This window comes from Nycticebus coucang, chromosome 3 (genome assembly GCF_027406575.1).
Source record: "Nycticebus coucang isolate mNycCou1 chromosome 3, mNycCou1.pri, whole genome shotgun sequence".
NCBI lineage: Eukaryota > Metazoa > Chordata > Mammalia > Primates > Lorisidae > Nycticebus > Nycticebus coucang.
The window spans coordinates 19,746,449-19,770,592 of NC_069782.1; positions in this window are offsets into that span (position 1 = coordinate 19,746,449).

Genomic DNA, 24,144 nt, shown 5'->3' on the forward strand with positions numbered 1-24,144 from the left:
CCACTGACCGGGGCCATTGCCAAAGTCCATTCCAGCTCCGGGAGGCCATGTGTCTTTCTGCCCCAAGTTCCCTACCTGCTCGCAGCACATCGTCCTCCCCACTCACTGAGAAGAACAGACAGAAGCCACATGCTCTTTCCCTCTGGCGCCTTCTCCTTCGCCTCCCCTTCCTCTCCTATACACACAAATGCACAGGCTTGACCAGGTCAGTGATTTCAAGAAACACGTGTTTAACAAAACACGAGACACGTTGCTATAGTGAGGTGAGATCAGGACAAGACTGTGACACGCATGGTTGGTGGAAATAGTTCTGAAATTCAAGTGACATCAGAGTCACCTGGAAGGCTTGTGAACACAGATTGCTGGGCTCCACCCCCAGAATTCCTGAGAGGCCTGAGAATTCACATTTCAAACAAGGTACTGGTACTTTGTGTAGGGGACCAGACATTGAGAAGCAGGGGTCTGAGCATGAGGAGCATTTCTCAGTAACACCACCGCGGGGAGGTGGGGTCTTAGTTATAGAACTGGGAGCCACTATCCGGCTCTGGGTAGAGCTGGTGTCGAAGTCCTCTGAGGTACCATCGTAGATGCTGGGTCATCCCCAAAGAGCGTGAGACACTGGGAACGGAAGGACAGAACTAGCTAACACCTCTGAAGCTAGCCTGGAAGCCCCTGGAGAGCAAGGACTGTCTTAAGTTTCCTGAGCCTCCCTCATCCTCGCCTCACTCTAGCAGCTGATTGGACAATAGATGTCCAATCATCATTCAGTGATTGACTCAGAGGAGGCACCTGCCACAAATTGGGCCACACAAAGCGATCTGCAATCACTCAGTAGATCTTTATGGAGCATCAGCTATGCATAGACAATTTGAAGGGACCCCAGCTATCATTTCCTGATGATTATCCCTGTGATTATGTGGAAGGATCCAGCCCAGTGCTTAACACATAACAAATTCTCCATCAGTGTGACTTGCGTCCCACCATCCTGTTTACCGAGTGGTACTCCAACCTCCGCTGTCCCACCCCAGGGCTCTCATCTCTTCACTGGGAAAATGATATTTACTAGTAATTCTCAAAGATTATTATGAAACTTTTCCTTTTCCTACCCCACCTCCCTCACTCAACTATGAATATAACATTTTTATAACATTATTTTCTTCCCTCCTGTTCTAAAAGGATAAATGTTCTCCAAAGGGAATCCTTCCCCTGTCCTCTGTTTAGCCTCCTTTGGAGCCACTTAGGCTCATAGAGCCATCAGTTGTGCTCCTCTGCTTCCTAAATCCTGAACCTCTTCTTCTCAGATTTCCCCACCTCAGAAAATAAACCTATCCTTTGTGAAAACAAGCAAGTCAGTCAATGAAATGCCCTCTTCGTCCCTCACCTCTATGTGGCTCCTACCTTCTCTCTCCCCTTCCCAGGCCAGTTCTTGGAAATCTAGGCCACCCCGTGCTGATTTCACTTCCTCCCTCTCCTCGCCCACAGCAGTCTGGCTGCCAGCCACCCCTCCACTCACTCTGTTCTTGTCAAGGTCACGTTGACCTTTGTGTTTACAGATCCGATGGTGGCTCTGCACGCCTTACCTTATTTGACCTTCCTTAATGCATTTGGCACTTGGGACCACTCCTTCCTTGAAACTGCCTTTTTCATGGGATCTATTCTTACTTGCCACTGTCTCCCATACACCACTGCTCATTTGTCCTGTGAACACTTCAAACTCAAAGTGTCAAGCCTGAGCTGTCTTCCCATCCAAACCGAACTATCCTCTTTTATGTCTCACTCACTATGATGGCACTGACATTTGTCAGCTCACCTGAACCAGAAACTGTGAAGTCAATTTCAATTTTTCTTTCTCTAATTTCCATATTCAGTTGGCCACTGAATTCTATTATCTACGTTCCATGAACAGCTTTGGGATTCATCTGTGCCGCCTCATTCTGCTATTGCTGCCTTTCTTCAGGATTTCACAACACTCACCTGAATTATTACAGTGGTCTTTGAGGTGGTAGAAACATCTCCAGTCTCTCCTGATACCAGATAATCTTCCATAAAGCAAGCAGATGGCAATATAGCACAGTGGTGAACCCAGGCAACAGACTGCCTGGGTTCAAATTTAGGCGCAACCGAGTGCTATTGAACAAACAATTTATCTTCTCTGTGCCTCAGTTTCCTTGGCTGCAAAATGGGGATGATAATAATGGTGATCTTCCTTACATGGTTCTTGTGACAGGGAATGACTTTAAAGTGTGTACAACAATGCCAGTAAATGTTCATTAAGTTTTAGCTGTTACTACTATTTACTGGTGCCAAAATAAATATTAAAAAAAATAAAATACAGGCTCAGTGCCTGTGGCTCAAGCGGCTAAGGCGCCAGCCACATACACGTGAGCTGGCGGGTTCGAATCCAGTCCGGACCCACCAAACAACAATGTCGGCTGCAACCAAAAAATAGCAGGGCGTTGCATCGGGTGCCTGAGTCCCAACTACTTGGGAGGTGGAGACAGGAGAATCACTTGAGCCCAGGAGCAGGTTGCTGTGAGCTGTGATGTCACGGCACTCTACCCAGGGCAACGGCTTGAGGCTCTGTCTCAAAAAATAAATAAATAAAATACAAAACAAAACCTAAACTTGATTAAACCACTCCCTTGCTTTAAAATGGATCAGTTGTACAGTTGTACAACATGGAATACAAGGTCCTTCTCATCATGTTCTGGACCTGCTCCTTCAACTCTGTCTGTGATTTCTCAGTGCCTAGTATACTCTTACACTTCTACCACATAAACTCCTATTCATCCCTCAAAACCCCTATATCGTCTGTAAAATCTGACGCTTTTTTACTGCCCCAAAATAGGAAAAAGAAATCACTGCTTTCTATATAACATACATAATACTTCACTGGCACATACATGTTGTAATACATATGTATATGTATTTATACATATGCCCCTACATCGTGCTATATTTGCACATCTGTCTATTTGTCTAGAATATAAGTTCTTAACGATAGCCACTATCTGACTTAGTTCAGTGTAGACAGAACCTGCCATATAATGGGCTCTTAGGACATTAACATTTTACATTCTTATGTGCCTCCTAATTTACAAAACAGTATTTGTAGCCAGTAGTCCTCAAGGATGGGCATTGTCAATATCTTCTGTTCCTGTATGTGCAAGCTGGTCCATCTATCAAGAGGTAGGGGACCATTTGTTGCCCTTTGGAATTCAGGCAAGTCTGGGTGTGCTTTAATGAAAAGAATGTGGTGAAAAGAACACTTAGAAATATTCAAGCCTTTGTGGCGGGCCCCTGTAGTCCCAGCTACTCGGGAGGCTGAGGCAAAAGAATCACTTAAGCCCAGGAGTTGGAGGTTGCTGTGAGCTATGTGAGGCCACGGCACTCTACCGAGGGCCATAAAGTGAGACCCTGTCTCTACCAAAAAAAAAAAAAGAAATATTCAAGCCTAAGCTTTTAGGAGAACTGGAAGCTTCTGATTTTTTCCTTTTAACAACCAGTCACTATATAAGAAGCTGGACCACACCGAGACCCCCTGCTGCAAGGAAGCAAGAGCCTGTTAAGCAGGAATCTATGGACAACCAGGGAAGCTGTCTCCTCCTCATCTTCCTCATCACCACCACCCAAGGGACAAAGCCTGGCCATGTTTCAAAGCCAGTTTGCTCCCTCCTTTGGGTAGGGTGACCAGCTGTAAATATCCCAGGATGTTCCTGGGATATTTATAATTTTGGACTGAAAGTCTCATATTCTAGGGACCCCTCAGCCTTGGGCAATCTGGGACAGCAGCCCACTCTGTCCTGTCCTCTGTGACTGTCCTCTCCTAGATCTCTGGGATGAGCCATTCAACTGCTACCCATAGAGGTGTCTGGGTTGGAGAAGGACATTTATTCCCTCTAAGGCCAATTTCCTCATAGGTTAAAGATGGGCTCTCTATTCTATTTCCATCTCCAATCATTCCCAGTCACATGGTCTAATAGAACTTGCCAGAAGTTATACAATAAAACCATCTAATACAATGAAGACTGTCTCCAAGTTACGCGACATAAATTCCCTCTAATTACTCAATTTCCAGTGAAATGAAAACCTGCATATTTAACCCCACACAAAGACCCTTTTTAAAACTCGAAGTATAAGAAATTAAATACATAAAATGAAAACTCTCTCCTCTTCAATTTCTCTATCTGCTCAATCTCAGCCAGATGGCACTTAGGCTGCTCCCACATCTCCTGAACTAGCTTACTTAGGAACCAAGAAATCTCCTCACTCTCTAAGGTGCAGTACTTCAGCTCTGGATACCCACCCAGTTAGAAAACCATCAGGTGTAAATCTGCCCACTCTAGCCATTATCTCACAGCTCCATGATTGCCTCAGAACCTGTCCAATAGATGATTCAGACCCACAGTGCCACTGTCCACAGCAGAAAAAAAAAAAAAAAGGTAGGAACTTGAACGGTAGGACTACTCATTTCCTGTCCTTGGAATTCTATAAAATTTCTCCTTATATTTCAACCAGTTTCTGTGAGTATCCATTCCCTGCATCCAAAGCACCTTGACTCAAACAGCATTCTCAGGAAATTACCTGTTAGGGAAGGTCCTTTTTTTGTACACTAAATATCTCATGCATTTGACTCCTTGGTGTCCTCTTACACAGATTGAAGGAGCTATCAATGAAATGCATATTAAATACAGTAGGAAAATGAGCTCAGAGAACACAGCTGAGTAGATAAGAAGCATGGTCAGAATTTTTTAAACTTTAATGACTAAATTGCATTTTTACCCATTTATCAACTACTTAAAATATTAACACCGTGGGATCTATCAGAGCATTTCTATTTTAGGGGGAACCTTCCACAGACATGTATCATGGAATGATTTAAGATTTATGAAAACACAGCCCTTCCTGTGGTTCCCAAACTCCAAACATGTGAAATAGATGAATATACAACAGATGGATCAAAGGACATCAAATGTCTTTTAAAAATAATAAATAAATAAAACCCTAGATGTTTCAAGGATGGCAGTGAAGAGGCAATGTCCATGTGGGGGTGGGCCAGGAAAGCTAGTTCTTATAACCATGGTACTTGCGCTCAAAAGTCACCATCCCTGTGATCATCTCTCATGAAGAACAATTTCCACCAGGGCGGTAGCCTAGGGGAGCAGAGAGGGCACTTCTCCCTCCCGCCCCTTTGCACTTTCTGGTCCAAGTGTGGACACATGAGCCTTCCCTCAACAGTCTGTACTACAGCTTGAGACCAAGCTGGAATGTTTAAACAAGACTTTTCTAAAGGCTCAGTAATAACAAAAGGAAAGAAAATGCAGATGTAAGCTGGATTCCTCCCTCTCCTATTGTTCTAGAAGAAATTCCTTTAAACCACCTGCTCTGCCCCCTCCATCCCCAACTCCCATACCCCCCCACCCCCAGAAGCCCAGCAATTTGTCAGGATCCCTTCTGCCCTGGGTCTCCTGTTCACAAAAGCTGTCTCTGTCTCTCCATTGAATAAAACAGTGCACAAGAAATCAACATCTATTCACATACCCAGAAAAGGATTGTGTGCATGTGTACACACACACGCAGACTCTACTAAAAATTTGATGTGAGAACCAAGAGGAAGTGAGAGCTTATATCACATATATCAAACAAGTGAAAATTCCCTTCTTGAACATTTGTTGTCCCCAAGTGTCCTCACTTTCTGTCTTCTCAGCGGCCCTCTCATCTCTCTGTCCTTTGCTCCGTCCGTCAGGGTCCACACCAGCTCCTTTCCTCATCTTACGCTAGTAGTTTAGCAATCATCGTCCACTTCTTAAGTGTTCACATGGGATCTCACCCCTCTCCGCTAGAAATGTACTAAAGACTTTCTTGCACATAGCTACAGTGTATTTCTAAGACTAATTCTGCTGAACAACACTTTCTCTGCCTTTGCACAGAAATGAGGCCCAGAGGATAATGTAAAACAGAGTATGTAAAACATACTTTGGAAATATGACCCACCTGGCCATTGACCCTCTGTGGCCATGGACCTCGTCCTGCTGGAGCTGCAGGACCACCCTTCAGTGGTGGGCATTGCACCGAAACCACCGGCGTCTAGAGGCACAAGTTCCTTGACATCTAGACTCAAGGAACTCAAACTAGGACAAAGAAACTTAAGAGCCATTTTTTAGTATCTGGTTTTCTATCTGAGGATTTGTCTATTATTCATTTGACTGACTCAGGAAATGACATCTCCCTTCTAAGAAAACCACACCTTTCCACATGGGTGTGACCTTACCTAGTCACTATATACACGGTCAATTAAGTTTGTGAACTGTTTCTAGAAAAAGTGGGAACCAGGGATGGGTCTTTTCGTCACAATGGCCTTAGAAGCAGCAGCAGAAACAAATGTAGCTGTCATTACATATAATCTTTATCAGATGGGAAAATCCCAGAGATGTGAACAGTCCCCCGCCTCACAGCTCATTGGAGGGAGAACCCCTTCTTTGCACAACTCCAGGGGGCTCCAGCCTCATTGCCTTGTAGCTTCAGAGGTGACAACCATCCCCTTATTATGATGTGAATGGTGGCTACAGGCAAGCCACCCAAGGGTTCAGCACCAGCTTTCCAAACCAGCCCACTCCCCGCCAGCACCAGCCTCCCTTCAGACCTCCAGGGCACCTTCTGCCTTCCCAGGCCTCTCTTCTCTTTCCTGTGTCCCCCGGAAACATGCACTTGGGCAAAGAAAAACACAACATCATCAAAAGAAGTTCCCAGGAACAGGTGCTTAGAGAACTAGGAGGCTTCTCAATCATGAAAGAAACCAGAAATATATAAAGAAGGCTCAAACAACATTTTTTGTTATAAATTAAATTTTGTAAAGCTGGCAGGAAGATGAAAACGCTAGAAAGGCTGGGCTGGAGTGGGTGGCTGACAGCTGTAGGCAGCTGGAGTGGAGAGAAAGAAGAGGAAGACCATTAATTCACAGCAGTGGGAAAAGGACCTGAAAATAAAGAACAGAAAACCCTTCTAAGGAACAAGGTGACACAACTAGAGACACATAATGGGCCACTAACACAATTACGGTGCCTTTATTCTCTGCTAAAGGAGTTTGAATGTGTTACTAAAAATTGGGATGTGCTGACAACACGTGCTGCCGGAGGAAAGGAACAGACTGTTCAAATCTCAAGGTTGTTGAAGCTGGGTTTTGAGGCTTCTCCAAATGGGACATATCTGAGCCCACCTCTGGCAGGAGGTTTGATGGAGGTAAGATCTGCCTCAGAGAACAACTTTCCTGTGTTCATTCATCTTCAGTCATTGTTCAGCCCCTGTATAAGCCTGGTGGTGTTTGGGGATTCTCTTTCTGTTGGAAAATTAAAAGGAAAAAGAAAAAAAAAGTCTTACAAACTACAACCCAGATGAAAGCTGAGCCCCAGGGGGTAGTATCAGATGGGAAATATGAATTTAGTGAAAAAGCATCTGAACATTTGGAGTAAATTTGAAAACAGAACCATCTGTTACATAATCAGATCCAGTAGACTCCACACTTTGTACCACCAGCTGCTGTCAAATGGGAGATTATGAAACCTTGAAATAAATACTCCACTAAGCCTGCTTTCTTGTTTCAGGGTTAACGTGGGGCAGAGCTACAAGATGGCGGGAATGAAATGCTGGAATCCTCTTAGAGAAGCTTTTCTCCCAGGCATACCTCTTGCTTGCAATTCAGTCACCCGTGGTGGATGTAGAAGTGACCCTAAGCCTAAGATGTGAAGTTGGAAGAGGAACACATGAAGCTGACTCCTTAATGTCCCATCCCCAAAGTGTCTCCCCACCCACCTTCCATTCTCTGTTCTTCTGTGGCTCAGTATAGTGGATAATCTCAGAGAAAAAAAAAAAAACATAGGAAAAGAAGTAACAGCCAGCCAGGATTGAAATGGATGTAAAGATCACATTCCAGGGATTTTATTTTTCTTTTTTTACTCCTGGCTTTGTCTATAGACAGGAAGAGGAGTCACTGGGATAGAGAAGTCGTCAATAGACAGTCTTAAAGACAAGACAGAAACCAGAACATTCTCCCCACTTCTACTCCTCAACTTTTGTTATTTCTTTGGTCCATCTCTAGCTCTAAATGTCTCAAAAATTCTTGTGCTGAGCAGGTCTTGCTCTCTTTGATGATAGGACTGTCCTGAGTGTGGAAAAAATCCAAGGTCCCCATTGACCACAGTTTTGTAAGAAAGCACAGACCTATGAGGAGGCAGCCCAAAGTTCCATCCAAGAGCTTCCTTATCTGGTCAATACCTAGGAGCCTGTCTCAGCACCTCTCTCTCCCACTGCACATGTCTAACCCATTGGCAAGTCCCCCAGACATATCTCCAGCTTCTCTTACTCCCCATACCCAGATGACTGTCCCTCATCTGGTATTGCCCTGCTTATTCTTGTCCCATCTCAATCCTGTCTCCACCCAGCGGTGGGAGAAGACTTTGGGAAGCTTGATTCAAATGATGTCGTCCTGCGTCAAACCCTCTGATGGCTTCCACTTAACCCTAGAATGAAGTCAAACTCTATACGATTTGGTCCCCACCCACCTCAGACTCATTGACTGTTCCTGTTTCCCTCAACCACAACACTACAGAGACACGGGCCTTCTTGTTTCTTGAATAGGGCAGACTGGTCCCTAGCTAAGGGTCTTGGTCAGTAGTTCTCAACCTTCCTAATGCCGCAATGTATTTTCATTGTTAAAAGGGGTCGCGACCCACAGGTTGAGAACCACTCTGGTCTTGGCTCTGGTCATCTCTATGCCCAGAGCATTCTCTTCCCAAACACAGGGCCTTTTCCTTCCCACCCATGTGAAGAGGCTGCTACCCTCTCCTCATCACCCTTGTTTCCTTCTCAGTACTTAACAGAATCTAAAGTGAGATAGCTTACTTATTTTATTACTTGTTTATTTATTGCCTGTCTTCACTTTCTGAATGATTCATTTCTGTGTCCAGGTCAGTGCTTGACAAATGCTTATTTAATGACTGGATCCTGGCTGGGATACCACTGTGAGATTTCTGATATTTGACCACCTCCCTACACTGACCACCTCCTTAAGTTGCCTAATTTTCATAGTCTGGATGTGAACCACGTGTACATATCAGTACAGTAGGCCTAGTTCCTTATGCTAATCATCTCCATTATTGACCAATTTGTTACAGTCCCTTGGGTGATCAACTTACAGAGGTTCTACCACACATATAAAGAACATCATGTGTATTTAATGCCTGAAGGACATGATATATACTATCTCTTTTCAAGGCTTCAAGTTCAGTGATGTCTACTCAGGGGTAGGGAACCTGTAGCCTGAAGGCCATGTGTGGACCCTTTTGACTGAATCCAAGATTTACATAACAAATCCTTTCATTAAAAGGGGTACAGCAGAAAAAGATGAAGCTTTCCTTGCCTCCTTTGGTGCTTACAAAAGGACAATCTTGAAATCAGAAGGTTGCAGGTTCCCCACCCTTGCATGAAATTTGAATGTTTCTAGCATAAAGAAAAGGCAAATATATAAATGATGAGTATCCCAATTATACTGATTTGATCTTTATAAATAATATGAATATATTAAATTACCACACATGCCCTGAAAATATACACAATGTATCAATAACATTTTTAAAATGTTCAGTGATCAGAGCATCATTTTAAAATTTGAGTCGATATATTGCCTGCATTTGACAATTACACACGTGTCTATCAATGGAAATGATCTGCTTGGACCGCACCCGCCTGTGGAGCCCGTAGTTACGAGGGAAGCGGCTATCCTTGTGCTTGTCTGGGAGGTGCCCAGCCATTTGCAAAGTGCATCTCTCTGCATTGCGGGGAGACTGAGGCTCAGTAACATTCACTGACTTCCTGAAAGGGTTCAGGGACTAGTAGGGAATTCCAGCCGAAGCCTCTGGCTTCTCACTTCGCTGGGCTGACTCTCTTCATCTCATTTGTTGCTAACAGTATCCCTGGGAGGTCGGAAGGGCAGGATCCAGGATCATAATCCCTGTGAGATTCCAGTGAAATCTTCATATTATATATATGCATGCCACTCCTGACTGGGGAAACCCCATCCGCCTAGATCAAGCCAGGAAACAGGTTACAAGGGTTCTGTTAACGCCACACAAGTGGCTGGGGCAATCCTTCCAAGTTGCTACCCCAAGTGTCACCCGGACAAAGGATGGACTGATGCTGTCTCCAGCACCACCTGTGCCAAGCTCAGTCACGATCTCCAGGGTCTCTCCAATCCCTCTCTCTCCTTTACCACCCTCCTCCTACCTGCCCAGGGAGTAACCGAGTTGGCTCAGTTCTGCCTCCACATCACGCCTGTCTCCTCTCCCAGGCCGCTATTCATTCCTCAGCTGTGAGCCAGATTGTCTGAGGTCAGATCCCCGCTCGGCCGCCTACCGGGCGATGTATGACTGGGGCAAACAATTTTACTTCTCTACATCACAGTTTACTAGTCTGTAAAATGGGAGCAATAAATGGAACTGACCTTGCAGAAGTGTCATAAGGAAGGTGTTTGTCAATGTATGTAAAGCACTTAGAACAGAGGAAGGACAGTGGAGCTGTGAGCTGTGATCACTGTCACTAGACTTTCTAGGTGCTTGTTAACCCTCTCGTGAATTTTGTTTTAGCCTCCTCACTGGACCCCTAAATTCTATCCTGACCCCCCCTCCCCTAGTCTATTCTCTGTCCCCAGCCAAAACCATTATTCTAATATGAAATTTTAATTGTGGCATGTTCCCTGCTTAGAAACCTTTACTGATGACCATCTTACAAAAGGTATGGATTAGACCCTGTAGCAGGTCGCACGAGGCTGCGCCAGCCTCACTCCTGCCCCTCCCCCAGTCTACGCACCAGCTGTACCGAATTGCAGCTCTTCCTCCATAACTCGGTAAATCCTCTCACACATCCCTGACTTGCTTCATTCTGTCCTTACCGCTGCTGGCAGTGGAGGTCCCGTTGCTTTTGCTTGGCAAACCTTGGTGCAAATTTCAGGCCTCAGGTGAAATGTCATCATCTCTATAGAGTGAGGCTTCAGGCACTCACCAGCCGAGAGTAGTTTCTGCCTCTGGCTCCACAGACACCTGACATTGCTGTCATTGATAAAATTGCTGAACGTTCTTGTCCACCCTCGCAATCAGTACCACACACGGCACATAGGAGGCACTCAAGGGCTCAGGCCTACTTGATATTTTAATTCTTTTTCCTGTGCCCTGAAGACTAGCTGAGAAATCTCATCCAACATTGACACTGGGCTTTGCCAAACACGGGACACAGCCACTGACTTGACTGCCTGCACTCACTGGCGCAACTGTGCTGGCTGCACGGCTCAAAGGAAGAGATGATTCGCAGTGTCCTGCACCTGAACTCTTAATTCTCCCATTCCCCAGCAGGGTATCCTTGCCATGAATGTCCCCACCTAAAGCGTCTGCAAGTTCTGTCCTCTCTGCCACCCAAACATACGCAAATGTACCCAGTTCTCTTCCTCTCCCTCAATCACAGCAGGTCTAGACCATCACCCCTCACACAGACACAGGACACTGTTTCCTCACCAGTCCTCAGCTTCCAGCATTGCCTTGCCCCAGACCTTCTTTACAAATACAGTGGCCCACACCATGTTGGCTTAGAATGAGCAATGGCTTCCCCCTGAACTTTGGATGAGATCCATTTGCTCTACCCTGGCCCACAAGGTCACGGTGTGACCCTCGCATCCTCCTCCCGTCGCCCTTTGTACCTCCTCTGCTCTGCACGTTTGCTTACAGCCTCACTGGCCTTCTGCCAAGTTCCAAATCACACCAAACTCCTTCACACCACAGGCCTTGTGGGTGCTGCTCCTGCAGTGTGAAGCCTCGCCTCCCCTTGGCTCCTGGTCTCAGCTCAGAGCAGCCTCCCCTGCCTACTTACCTGAAACAGGTCACCCACATCTATGGCTCTCAGGTTATTTTAAATTATTGTGTATATATTCATTTCTTTGCTTATTCTTATTGCTCTTTTCTCTCTCCACATGATGCAAATTGCACGAAGCCCAATAACTTATCTGTGTTACCACAGCCTCAATACTGCAGAGCCATACCCAGAACATAGAAGATGTTCTATCAGTATTTATTGAATAACTGCAGAATCTGTGATTGTGGACTAAGCAGTGTTTTCTGCCAAGTTCGAGAGATTCAAATGGCAGCATGAAAACTGCCATAAAATTTAATAAAAAAATTAAATAAATTAAAAAGAAAAAGAAAACTGCCATAAATATTTTAAGCCCTCTGAGCACACAGACCCAACTTATAGGAAGGACTGCACGTGTGCCCAGCTAACACTATTCTAAGCCCATAATTTTTTTTTTCTGTAAGTCTGACACACTCCTTGTATTTTAGAAAAATAAGTAACAGAAAATGTTTCAAAGATGCTTTAAGAAACCAGCTTTGAAAAACGTATTATTGCTTGATGCTATAAACATAAGCACACACACATACATATACATACAATAATAATTAAAATTAATGCTTCCCAGAGGAAACAGGAAGAGAAGAGGTGATCATTGACGAATGGGCCTGAAGAATTTAAACATTACCCACGAGTTTCAGTAAAGGGAAATTAAAGAGGACTTCATGGTCTTTCTCTAGGTTTTAAAGGGAAAGGAAATGAGGCCCATTAAAATTGACTGTATTGCTCGAAGGTAAGGCTGTGTGTGAAAGAGAGAGTGTGAGAGAGAGGGAGAGACAAGGTGAGGGTGAGGGAGAAGGAAGAGATGGGCGAGTCGAGACCAGTAACCAAGCAAAACCCCTTTCTACAGTGGCGCAGCCCTGCTGACTGACCCATGCACTTCGCAGATTTTCTAAAAGTTTGTAACTGCAGAAAAAAAGCCAAATAGATTGAATTCCTTTCTCTTGTCCTTCCTTCACCCCACAAATTTTGGTTGAGTTTCTGCTATGCGATAGGTACCAGGCACTATTATACCAAAAGTGATAAAGGCACATTCTCTGCCTTTAGGAGGCCCATGTATCTGTAGAAAAGACAAATACACCAATTGGCAGTGAGGCCAAAACAGTCCAGCTGCAAAAACAGGTGTGAACAATCCTAGCAGCCACGATGGAGTTTCCTCAGGGGTGGCTGGAGCACAGGATTATGGTAGAGAAGGCTTCTCAGTGGTGACAACTGCATGGACTTTCAGGTTATGTGGTCAGCTTAGTGCAAGGACAGGGGTGCTGGCACAGGCAGGAGCCCAGAAGCCCTGCACTGCCGTCCTGGCCCTGCAGCCCTAACACTTTGCTCACCTTGTCACAAGAGCTGGCCTGGTGCTGGGAGGGAGACAAATGCCCTTGAAGTCTTGAAATCTAAGGAAACACAAAATAGAAATGGGTTTATACTGGAGAGAAAGTAAAACAAGCAAAAAATGGGGAGTGTGGGTCAGAGCATTGGAGAGTATTAATAGCACCTTAAGATCCTCCAAGCCCTTTGGTTTTCCCCATGAGTGAGGGGACTGACCGAGAGCAGGTGGTGGACCAATTCAGGGCACCCTCCCTGCAAGATGCTGCCTTCTCCTACCACATTGCTAGGGCTCTGCAAAACCACACCTGAGCAGGAGAAAAGTGCACCGTCTGCACCACCAGGTGTGCAAGCTCAGGCTTCACCACTGCCGTGCTGAGCAACTTCCAGCAAACTCCCTGACTGCTCTGAATCCCAAAATGAAAGTGGAGCTATTACCCACTTTGTAAAATGGAGTGAGCAGAGAGTAAAACCGCGCTTGATAGATTTGATAACCAAACCCATCCTCAGAAGGCCAAGACAGCACCTGGAAGGAAGGCCCCAGCCACCAAAGGGAGGGACGGGCCAGGCTGCCCCGGCCTCACACTCCGGCAGGGAGACCACCGAGAGGGCGGCTCCTCTGCCGCACTTGCCAAGGCCCTCGCCCCGTGCGGCCTTCACTGTGATACACACACACTCTTCGTGGATGGTGGTCATGCTGCCCTGCCCCAGGAGCTTCTGCCCAGGGTCACAGAGATGTCAGGGGGAGCCGCTCTGACTCGGCCTCGGGCGCAACCTGACACTGGAGTTTTCTTTTACCAGTCAGCAGAGGAAACATGTGGGATGAATTAACAAAGCCAACCAGGGAAAGCGACTGCACTTGGACTTCGGTCAGTTCCCAGACAATGGGGTGTGGGTGGGCCCCCCTCTATCCTCACAGCGAGATGCCTCTAGGGTGTATCCCTCCTGGTGCCCCAAAGAGCTGCCCTGTGGCCAACCTCTAGGCCTCGGGATGTGGGACTCAGTCTACTTCACTCCCGAGGAATTAATCTTTATATAGAGAGATGGAGACAGTGAGCGTCTCATGGGAAGAACAGGTCAGCAGACCTAGGGAGGACGGTCAGACGGGGAAACAAACTCCATGGTGCATACTCACAGTCCAGGCAAAGGTAAGGCTGGAGAGCTAGCTCACAGTCAAAGAAGGGAATACCTGCAGCCGTGAATGCCTGATCACTCGTGGAATCATTTCTTTTTCCCACGGTTAAATCTTTGTCCCCACAAGTTAAGCAGCAGCTTCTTCTCAGCCACATGAACTGAGTCCTGCTGCTCAGGAGCTGCTACTCCTTCCTCCTCCCGGCGGCAGAAGCGTCCCAGATCTTCAGCTCAAACTTCTCCCTTCCCGTGGCTGCCCAGACCGAGGGCAGGTGTTCCCTGGCGGCGCTGCGTGCCCAACCAGGTGATGCCTGATTTGAAAGATACGGTCTGTGCTCACAGGTGTCTGCCAGGCACTCACGCAGAATGTCCTCAAGCAGAACATCCTCTCCTTTGTAGGTTCGTGGAGCAAGGGGCCAGTTAGAGAGCAGAAAGGATGAGAAACAGGGTGTTCCTGTCCCTAACAAGGCACTTGAAATGAGCCACACGGAGGGACAGTGATAGATCTTTCTCCCTACTGGGGACTGGCATCACAGATCTGGCAGACGCACAGCCACAACTAAGGTGTTCTTGTGACATCCTGCTGCTTCCAACTAAGTGAAATGAATTACTCTTCTCCTTGGGGAGAAATGTTTCCCTAAGACAGCCTGAAGGAGGAAAAAAAAAGGTGGTTAAATACAACCAATGCTGAAATGGAGACTTAAATAACCTTTGGAAATTCCAATTAGATCACTGCCTCTGCTCCCAGAAGAGTTCCACACCCCTTTTTCCTGCCATAGTGTGCGTCTAGCATTTTCCCCAATGCCACCAGGTTTGCTCTGAACATGATGTCTCCAAGGTCTGTCACTGGGGCTGATGGCCACTGTCATTCCTCCTACCCTAGGAGCCTCCGAATCTGGACACAATTGTTCAGGTTGTGAGATCATACACGGCACAAGGAACACATCCAGAAGAGCTGGCTGGCTGCAGCACCCCCAGGGTCACTGGGAGATCACAAACACTGTGAAATGCGGAGCACAGAGCATCAGCCCCACTTTATGAAGGTTCCAGGAGGGGGCAGGCAGCCATGGGCTCCGGCAAGTTCTCCCTGATAGGATCTTCCTGGGAATCCATGCACTGGGAATGGTAGATTTTTAGTCATTCAGTACATCCTTTCTTTCTTTCACCTTTCTTTTCTTTTAAATTATGGTAACATATTCCTGATATAAAATTTACTATTTTAACCATTTTTAAGTGTACAGTTCATGGCATTAAATCCATCCACATCGTTGTACAACCATCATCACCATTCTTTCCCAGAACGTTTTTATCTTCCAAACTGAAACTCTATATCCATTAAAAATTATCTGCCCCTGGCTCCCTACCCTCAGCCCTTGGCAACCACCCTTCTATTTTCTGCCTCAATGCACTCGACTACTCTAGGTAACTCAGTAACTCAGACAAGTGGAATTACACAATATTTGTTCTTTTGTGCGTCTAGCTTAGTTCATTTAGCACGATGCCTTCAAGGCTCATCCATGGTGTAAGACGTATCAGAATTTCATTCCTTTTTGCTATGATATTCCATTGTGTGTCTGTACCACATTTTGCTTATTGATTCATCAGTCGATGGCCACTTGGGTTCTTTCTACCTTTTGGCTATTGTGAATAATGATGCTATGAACACGGGTGTACAAATATCTCTTGAAGACTCCACTGTCAATTGGAGGGGTGGTATATGGAACGGAATTATTGGATCATATGGAAACTCTATGTCAAAAATTTTTAGCAACTATCCTTCTGTTTTCCACAGTAGCCATACCAGTTTACAACCCACCAATGCACAAAGGTTTCCATTTCTCCACGTTTGCCAATGCTTACTGTTTTCTGTTGTTTGTTTCATAATAGGGTATTCTTTCTTTTGATTTTCCTTCCAAATGGGCAATTCGTCTTTTCCAGTTCACCCTACTTTTCATCTGCCTTTCAGGGAGGGGGAAAATCAGCTCCTGGGACATTCTTGTAAATATTCCCTTTTGTGAAGGCCGCAGCCCCTGCAGATCTGAATCAGGAACTAAAGGGCTTTTCCACAGTTCAGAAATTTCAGGAAATCTTTTATCCCTTCGTGGAAAATCTTGTGTCTGTTCTTTCCATTTCACTAAGGTAAATTACTCCCCTTTAGGAGGAGGAATATAGGTACAGGCATAAATAATGTGGGGAAATAGAAAAAATGCAGGGGCGGTGCCTGTGGCTCAAAGGAGTAGGGCACCCACCCTGGAGGTGGTGGGTTCAAACCCAATCCTGGTCAAAAACTGAAAAAAACAAGAAAGAAAGAAAGAAAAATGCAGGCTCTGGCATCAGATCTCTGGGAATCTCACTGTACCTGTGTGGTGGCTGTGGGGCTGTGGGGCCCTGGGAAGAGTCTCACTTTCCACATGTAAAAGTGACTAGTCCTGCCACGTCATAGGATTGATGCCATATTTATATTAAGATTTGTTCTTATTTATATATTGTAACATAATATACATGTAATACAAGCAATAAATACTATACAATATACATCTACAAGTGCTTGTGCATACCCACATACATTTTTTTCCACAAATGCTTAAATGTGATTTGTTCAAATGTACTGGTTTTTTGGAACCCAATTTGCTGAACTTGTCATCTTCCTCATCTCTCTCCCACCCTTAGAAGCATCACTCCCTTCATAACCTATGTAGCCTTGTGAACTCCTAGTATGTATCTGCATAATTTTCCCCATAAATCCATATAGATATATTCACATGCCTGTGGGACGTGGGGAAAGCCCTTACAAAAGCAGGCTGTTGCCCATACTTTTCTACGTGCTGGCTTTCTCCCTCAGCATTTCCTTGTGGAACTCCCTGCTAAGCAACTGGCAAACTCTAAGTCAATCTCTGTAATGGCTTAATCTGAGGTCTGACTGTGCTGTAATTTATCCAACCGCTCCTTCTTGGTAGCCCATGCCATATCCCTGTTGGCCGCATGGCAGCCTGAGTGTGTTTTGTGGGTAGTGACTCTTGCTCAGGGCCCTCAGAGGTGATTTTCACACTCAAAATAGGACCTGAAGGCCTCACTGTGGCCTCTGAAGCCCGAGATGACGTGTCCACTCCCACTGCCCCAAGGTCTTCTGTCTCACGAGCCTCTGCCTCTTTGCTCTGCTCAGCCTCACACCTTCCTTGCTGCTCCTCATGCCTGTCACTTACACCCCAGGGCCTTTGCACTTGCTGTTCTCTCGAATATAGAACACGCCTCACAGACATCTACGTGGCTCACACCTTCACCTACTGGACTCATCTCCCCAAGGTCTTCCCCACTTCCCATCTAGATAAGAAACTCCCCTCTTGCTCGACACTCCTATCTCCCTTTCCACCTTAATTTTTCTCCATAGCTCTTACCACTCATTTATTTGTGTATGATCTGACTGTCCCCATTAAAATATAAATTCTGCAAGGACAGGTATCTCCCTGTCTCCAATTCTATATCCTCAGTATTTATAATAGTACCTTAGCAGGGCTTGATAAATATTTGTTGAACAATTTGATAAATGCATGAATAAATGAACATACTAATCTAAGTAGGTCAATGTGAGATGTGAATCACCCTGGGACACAGAATAGTTTGTCTTCAGAACCAGAGCACAGACAGGGTTCACAGGCATATCAAAGGAAAATGTCCCAAATTTCCAGCAGTGTGGGATTAGATATAACACTGGAATTACGCTGCACTTGAAAGACATTTATCAATCACGGAGAAACACACACACACGCTTAATTGCTCACTAAACTATACAGAGCTTGCTCTATGGGATAGATTGGCCATTCTCGTCTGAGTGTGTGCTGTTTGTTAAAGCTGGACTGAAACTCATCTGGTTCCATTGCAGAAAGGTCTGTATCAGGTAGGTTATAAGTGAACAAGCTCTGTGACAAAATGTCACAGTAGTTGAGAGCATTGGCCCTGGAGCCAGACTCCCCGGATTAAAACCCTCTGTGTGAGCTTGGACAGATAACTTAACCTCTCTGAGCCACAGCTTCATGTGTGTTGAATGACAAGGAGAAGAATGTCTACCCCAAAGGTTCTTGTTGCAGGAGATAAATGAATTAATACACGTCAGATGCTTAAAACACAGGGTGACCCATAACCAATCACATTATATTTATCATAAATGTTCAGTACACAGACTCTGGATACAGCTGCCTGTGATCAATCCTAGTTCTGCTACTTAATATGTGAGCTTAGGCACTTAACCTCTCTGTGACTCACTTTCTTTTTTTTTTTTTTTTTAATTTTTTTATTAAATCATAACTGTATACAATGATATGATTATGGGGCATCATACACTCACTTCATAAACCATTTGACACATTTTTATCACAGTGGTTAACATAGCCTTTCCGGCATTATCTCAGTTACTGTGCCAAAACATTTACATTCTACATTTACCAAGTTTCGCAAATACCCCTGTAATATGCACCACAGGTGTGATCCCACTGATTCCCCTCCCTCTACCCACCCCCCCCTTTCCCACTTCCCCCTATTGTTAAGTTGTAGCTGGGTTATAGCTTTCATGTGAGAGTCCCAAATTAGTTTCATAGTAGGGCTGTGTACATTGGGTATTTTTTCTTCCATTCTTGGGATACTTTACTAAGAAGAATATGTTCCAGCTCCATCCATGTAAACATGAAAGAGGTAAAGTCTCCATCTTTCTTTAAGGCTGCATAGTATTCCATGGTATACATATACCACAATTTATTAATCCATTCGTGGATCGATGGGCATTTGGGCTTTTTCCATGACTTAGCTATTATGAATTGGGCTGCAATAAACATTCTGGTACAAATATCTTTGTTATGTTGTGATTTTTGGTCTTCTGGGTATATGCCCAGCAGAGGAATTACAGGATTGATCTATTTTTAGATCTCTGAGTGTTCTCCATATATCTTTCCAAAAGGAATGTATTAATTTGCATTCCCACCAGCAGTGCAGAAGTGTTTCCTTTTCTCCGCATCCACGCCAACATCTCTGGTCTTGAGATTTTGTGATATAGGCTAGTCTCATTGGAGTTAGATGATATCTCAAAGTAGTTTTGATTTGCATTTCTCTGATGATTAAAGATGATGAGCATTTTTTCATATGTCTGAAGGCCGTGCGCCTGTCTTCTTCAGAGAAGTTTCTCTTCAAATCCCTTGCCCAGCCTGCGATGGGATCCCTTGTTTTTTTCTTGCTGATGCGTTTGAGTTCTCTGTGGATTCTGGTTATTAAACCTTTGTCAGAGTTATACTCTGCAAATATCTTCTCCCATTCTGAGGGCTGTCTGCTTGCTCTGCTTACTGTGTTCTTAGCTGTGCAGAAGCTTTTTAGTTTGATCAAGTCCCAGTAGTGTATTTTTGAAGCTGCTTCAATTGCCCGGGGGGTTCTCCTCATGAAATACTCACCCAGACCAATTTCTTCAAGTGTTTTCCCTGCATTCTCCTCTAGTATTTTTATAGTTTCATGTCTTAAGTTTAAATCTTTAATCCAATGAGAGTCTATCTTAGTTAATGGTGAAAGGTGTGGGTCCAATTTCAGTCTTCTGCAGGTTGCCAGCCAGTTCACCCAGCACCATTTGTTAAATAGGGAATCTTTTCCCCACTGAATGTTTTTAATTGGCTTGTCAAAAATCAAATAGCGGTAAGTAGCTGGATTCATCTCTTGGTTCTCTATTCTATTCCAGATATCTACTTCTCTGTTTTTGTGCCAATACCATGTTGTTTTGATCACTATCGATTTGTAGTAAAGTCTGAGGTCTGGTGGTGTGATTCCTCCTGTTTTGTTTTTATTTCTGAGTAATGTCTTGGCTATTCGAGGTTTTTTCTGATTCCATATAAAACGAAGTAATGTTTTTTCAAGATCTTTAAAATATGACAGTGGAGCTTTAATAGGGAGTGTGTTGAAATTATATATTGCTTTGGGTAGTATGGACATTTTGATAATGTTGATTCTTCCTAGCCATGAGCATGGTATGTTTTTCCATTTGTTAACATTTTCAGCTATTTCTTTTCTTAGAGTTTCATAGTTCTCTTTATAGAGATCTTTCACGTCTTTTGTTAGGTAAATTCCCAAATATTTCATCTTCTTTGGCACTACTGTGAATGGGATAGAGTCCTTAACTGCTTTTTCAATTTGACTGTTGTTGGTGTATATAAAGGCTACCGATTTATGGATGTTGATTTTGTAACCTGAGACACTGCTGTATTCCTTGATCACTTCTAGGAGTTTTGTAGTAGAGTCCCTAGTGTTTTCCAGATACACAATCATATCATCTGCGAAGAGTGAGAGTTTGATCTCTTCTGACCCTATATGGATACCCTTGATCGCCTTTTCTTCCCTAATTGCGGTGGCTAAAACTTCATTACAATGTTGAAAAGCAATGGAGACAATGGGCAGCCTTGTCTGGTTCCTGATCTGAGTGGAAATGATTCCAATTTAACTCCATTCAATATGATATTGGCTGTGGGTTTGCTGTAGATAGCCTCTATCAGTTTAAGAAAAGTCCCTTCTAGACCAATTTTCTTGAGTGTTCTGATCATGAAGGGATGCTGGATATTATCAAAAGCTTTTTCTGCATCAATTGAGAGAATCATATGGTCTTTGTTTTTTAATTTGTTTATGTGCTGAATTACATTTATAGATTTACGTATATTGAACCAGCCTTGAGACCCTGGGATAAAACCAACTTGGTCATGATGTATAATTTGTTTGATGTGTTGTTGGATTCTGTTTGTTAGGATCTTGTTGAATATTTTTGCATCTATATTCATTAGTGATATTGGTCTATAATTTTCTTTTCTTGTTGGGTCTTTTCCTGGTTTGGGGATCAGGGTGATATTTGCTTCATAGAACGTGTTGGGTAGTCTTCCTTCTTTTTCTACCTTTTGGAACAGGTTGAGTAATATAGGTACTAATTCCTCTTTAAAGGTTTGGTAGAATTCTGACGTGAAACCATCTGGTCCCGGGCTTTTCTTTTTAGGGAGGTTTTGTATAGTTGATGCTATTTCTGAACTTGATATGGGTCTGTTCAACATTTCCACTTGATTCTGGTTAAGTCTTGGAAGGTGGCGTGCTTCCAAGTATCGGTCTATTTCCTTCAGATATTCATATTTCTGAGAATAAAGTTTCTTGTAATATTCATTAAGGATTTTTTGGATTTCTGATGAGGCTGTGGTTATTTCGTCTTTGTTGTTTCTGATTGATGATATTAGAGATTTTACTCTTTTTTTCCTGATTAGGTTGGCCAGAGGTTTATCTATTTTATTGACCTTTTCAAAAAACCAGCTTTTTGATTTATTGATCTGTTGTATTATTCTTTTGTTTTCAATTTCATTTAATTCTGCTCTAATTTTGGTTATTTCTTTTCTTCTACTGGGTTTGGGGTTGGAATGTTCTTCCTTTTCCAGTTGCATGAGATGTCCCATTAAGTTGTTAACTTCCTCTCTTTCCGTTCTCTTGAGGAAGGCTTGCAGTGCTATAAATTTCCCTCTTGGAACTGCCTTTGCAGTGTCCCAGAGGTTCTGATAGCTTGTGTCTTCGTTGTCATTTTGTTCCAAAAAATTGGTGATTTCTTTCTTAATCTCATCTCTGACCCAGCTATCATTCAGCATAAGTTATTTAACTTCCATGTTTTTGTATGGGTATGCAGATTCCTGTTGTTACTCAATTCAAGTTTTATTCCATGATGGTCCGAGAAGATGCATGGAATAATTTCTATTCCTTTAAATTTACTGAGGTTAGACTTGTGACCTAAAATGTGATCAATTTTGGAGTAAGTTCCGTGGGCTGATGAGAAGTATGTGTATTCAGTTTTGTTGGGATGAAATGTTCTGTAGATGTCTGCTAAATCTAAATATTGGATGGTTAGGTTTAAATCTAAGAGTTCTTTGCTCAGCTTCTTTCTGGAGGATCGATCCAACACTGCCAAGGGAGTGTTGAAATCTCCAACGATTATGGAGCTGGAGGAAATCAAGTTACTCATGTCTGTTAGAGTTTCTCTTATAAATTGAGGTGCATTCTGGTTGGGTGCATAGATATTAATAATTGAGATCTCATCATGTTGAGTATTACCCTTAACAAATATGAAGTGACCATTCTTGTCCTTCCTTACTTTTGATGGTTTAAAGCCTACTGTATCTGCAAATAAAATTGCAACACCTGCTTTTTTCTGATTACCATTTGCCTGAAATATGGATGACCATCCTTTCACCCTGAGTCTGTATTTGTCTTTTAAGTTGAGATGTGACTCTTGTATGCAACAAATATCTGGCTTGAGTTTTTGTATCCAGTCAGCTAACCTATGCCTCTTTAGAGGACAGTTTAAGCCATTCACATTGATGGAGAGTATTGATAAGTCTGGTGGAATTTTGGGTATCGAGTTTTTCAAAGGTCCAGTGGACATTTTTAATCCTTTCGCCAGTGTGGAAGTTGGAGTTTGATCCGAAGTTTCTGAGTGAGTTTACTTTTGTGGTATAGGATTGGGTTGGTCATTGTGGAGGATAGGTCTGAGAACATCCTGAAGAGCTGGTTTACTTATGGCAAATTTTTTCAACATATGAATGTCATTGAAGTATTTAATTTCTCCATCATAGATGAAACTCAGTTTAGCTGGATACAAGATCCTGGGTTGAAAGTTTTTTTGCTTTAGGAGATTAAAAGTTGATGACCAGCCTCTTCTTGCTTGAAAAGTTTCAGCAGAGAGATCTGCAGTTATTCTAATATTCTTACCTTTGTACGTTATAGTTTTCTTTCGCCGGGCTGCTTTGAGAATCTTCTCTTTCATGTTAACTTTAGTGAAGCTAATTATGATATGTCTGGGAGATGGCTTATTGGGGTTGAATCGTGCTGGGGTTCTGAAGCTGTCTGCTATCTGAATTTCAGATTCTCTAGGCATGTCTGGAAAATTTTCTTTCATAATTTCATGTAGAAGGGCCTCTGTGTCCTTGGCAGCCACTTCATCATTCTCCGAAATTCCTATAACCCTTATGTTGTTTTTTTTCGAATTATCTGAGAGCTCTCTGAGTGAGTGATCCATTTTTGCTCTCCATTTCTCTTCCTCTTTGAGAGATTGGGAGCGTTCGAAGACTTTATCTTCAATGTCAGAAATCCTTTCTTCTGCTTGCTCCATTCTGTTACTGAGGGATTCTACTGTATTTTTCATATCTTTGAGGGCTGTAAGTTCTTGTTTCAGTGTGTCTAAGTCTTTGGTGGTTTTGTCTTTAAATTCGTTAAATTCTTGAGACAATTTTTGAATTTCTCCTCGAATTCCTAATTCCATTTTATTAATCTTGTCTGCAAACCAAATTCTGAATTCGACTTCTGACATCTCAGCCAGTTGTTTATGAATGGGATCTTCAATCACATCTGCCGTATCTTTTCTTGGGGGGGTTGATCTATTCTGGTTATTCATGTTACCAGAGTTTTTCCGCTGATTCCGCCCCATGGTTTACTCCCTTTGGTTTTTCCCCTGGGGTTTTATCGAGGGCCCGTACAGTGTTGTGGCCTGAGAAACTGGGGCCCTGTCTGGTGTGGTGGAGCAAAGTGGTTCTGTCTTGTTTTCAGCTGGTTTCTGTTCGATCCTATTGCAACTTCTACTCTGGCTTGAAGTCTCAGCTTTTGTTTGCGTCCTTGTGATCACAACTTGCCTCAGCGGTGTTGATGTGCGTTCTTCAGCCTTCTCTCTTGGTGAGGCTCAAGTCCACCAGGATACTTACTAAA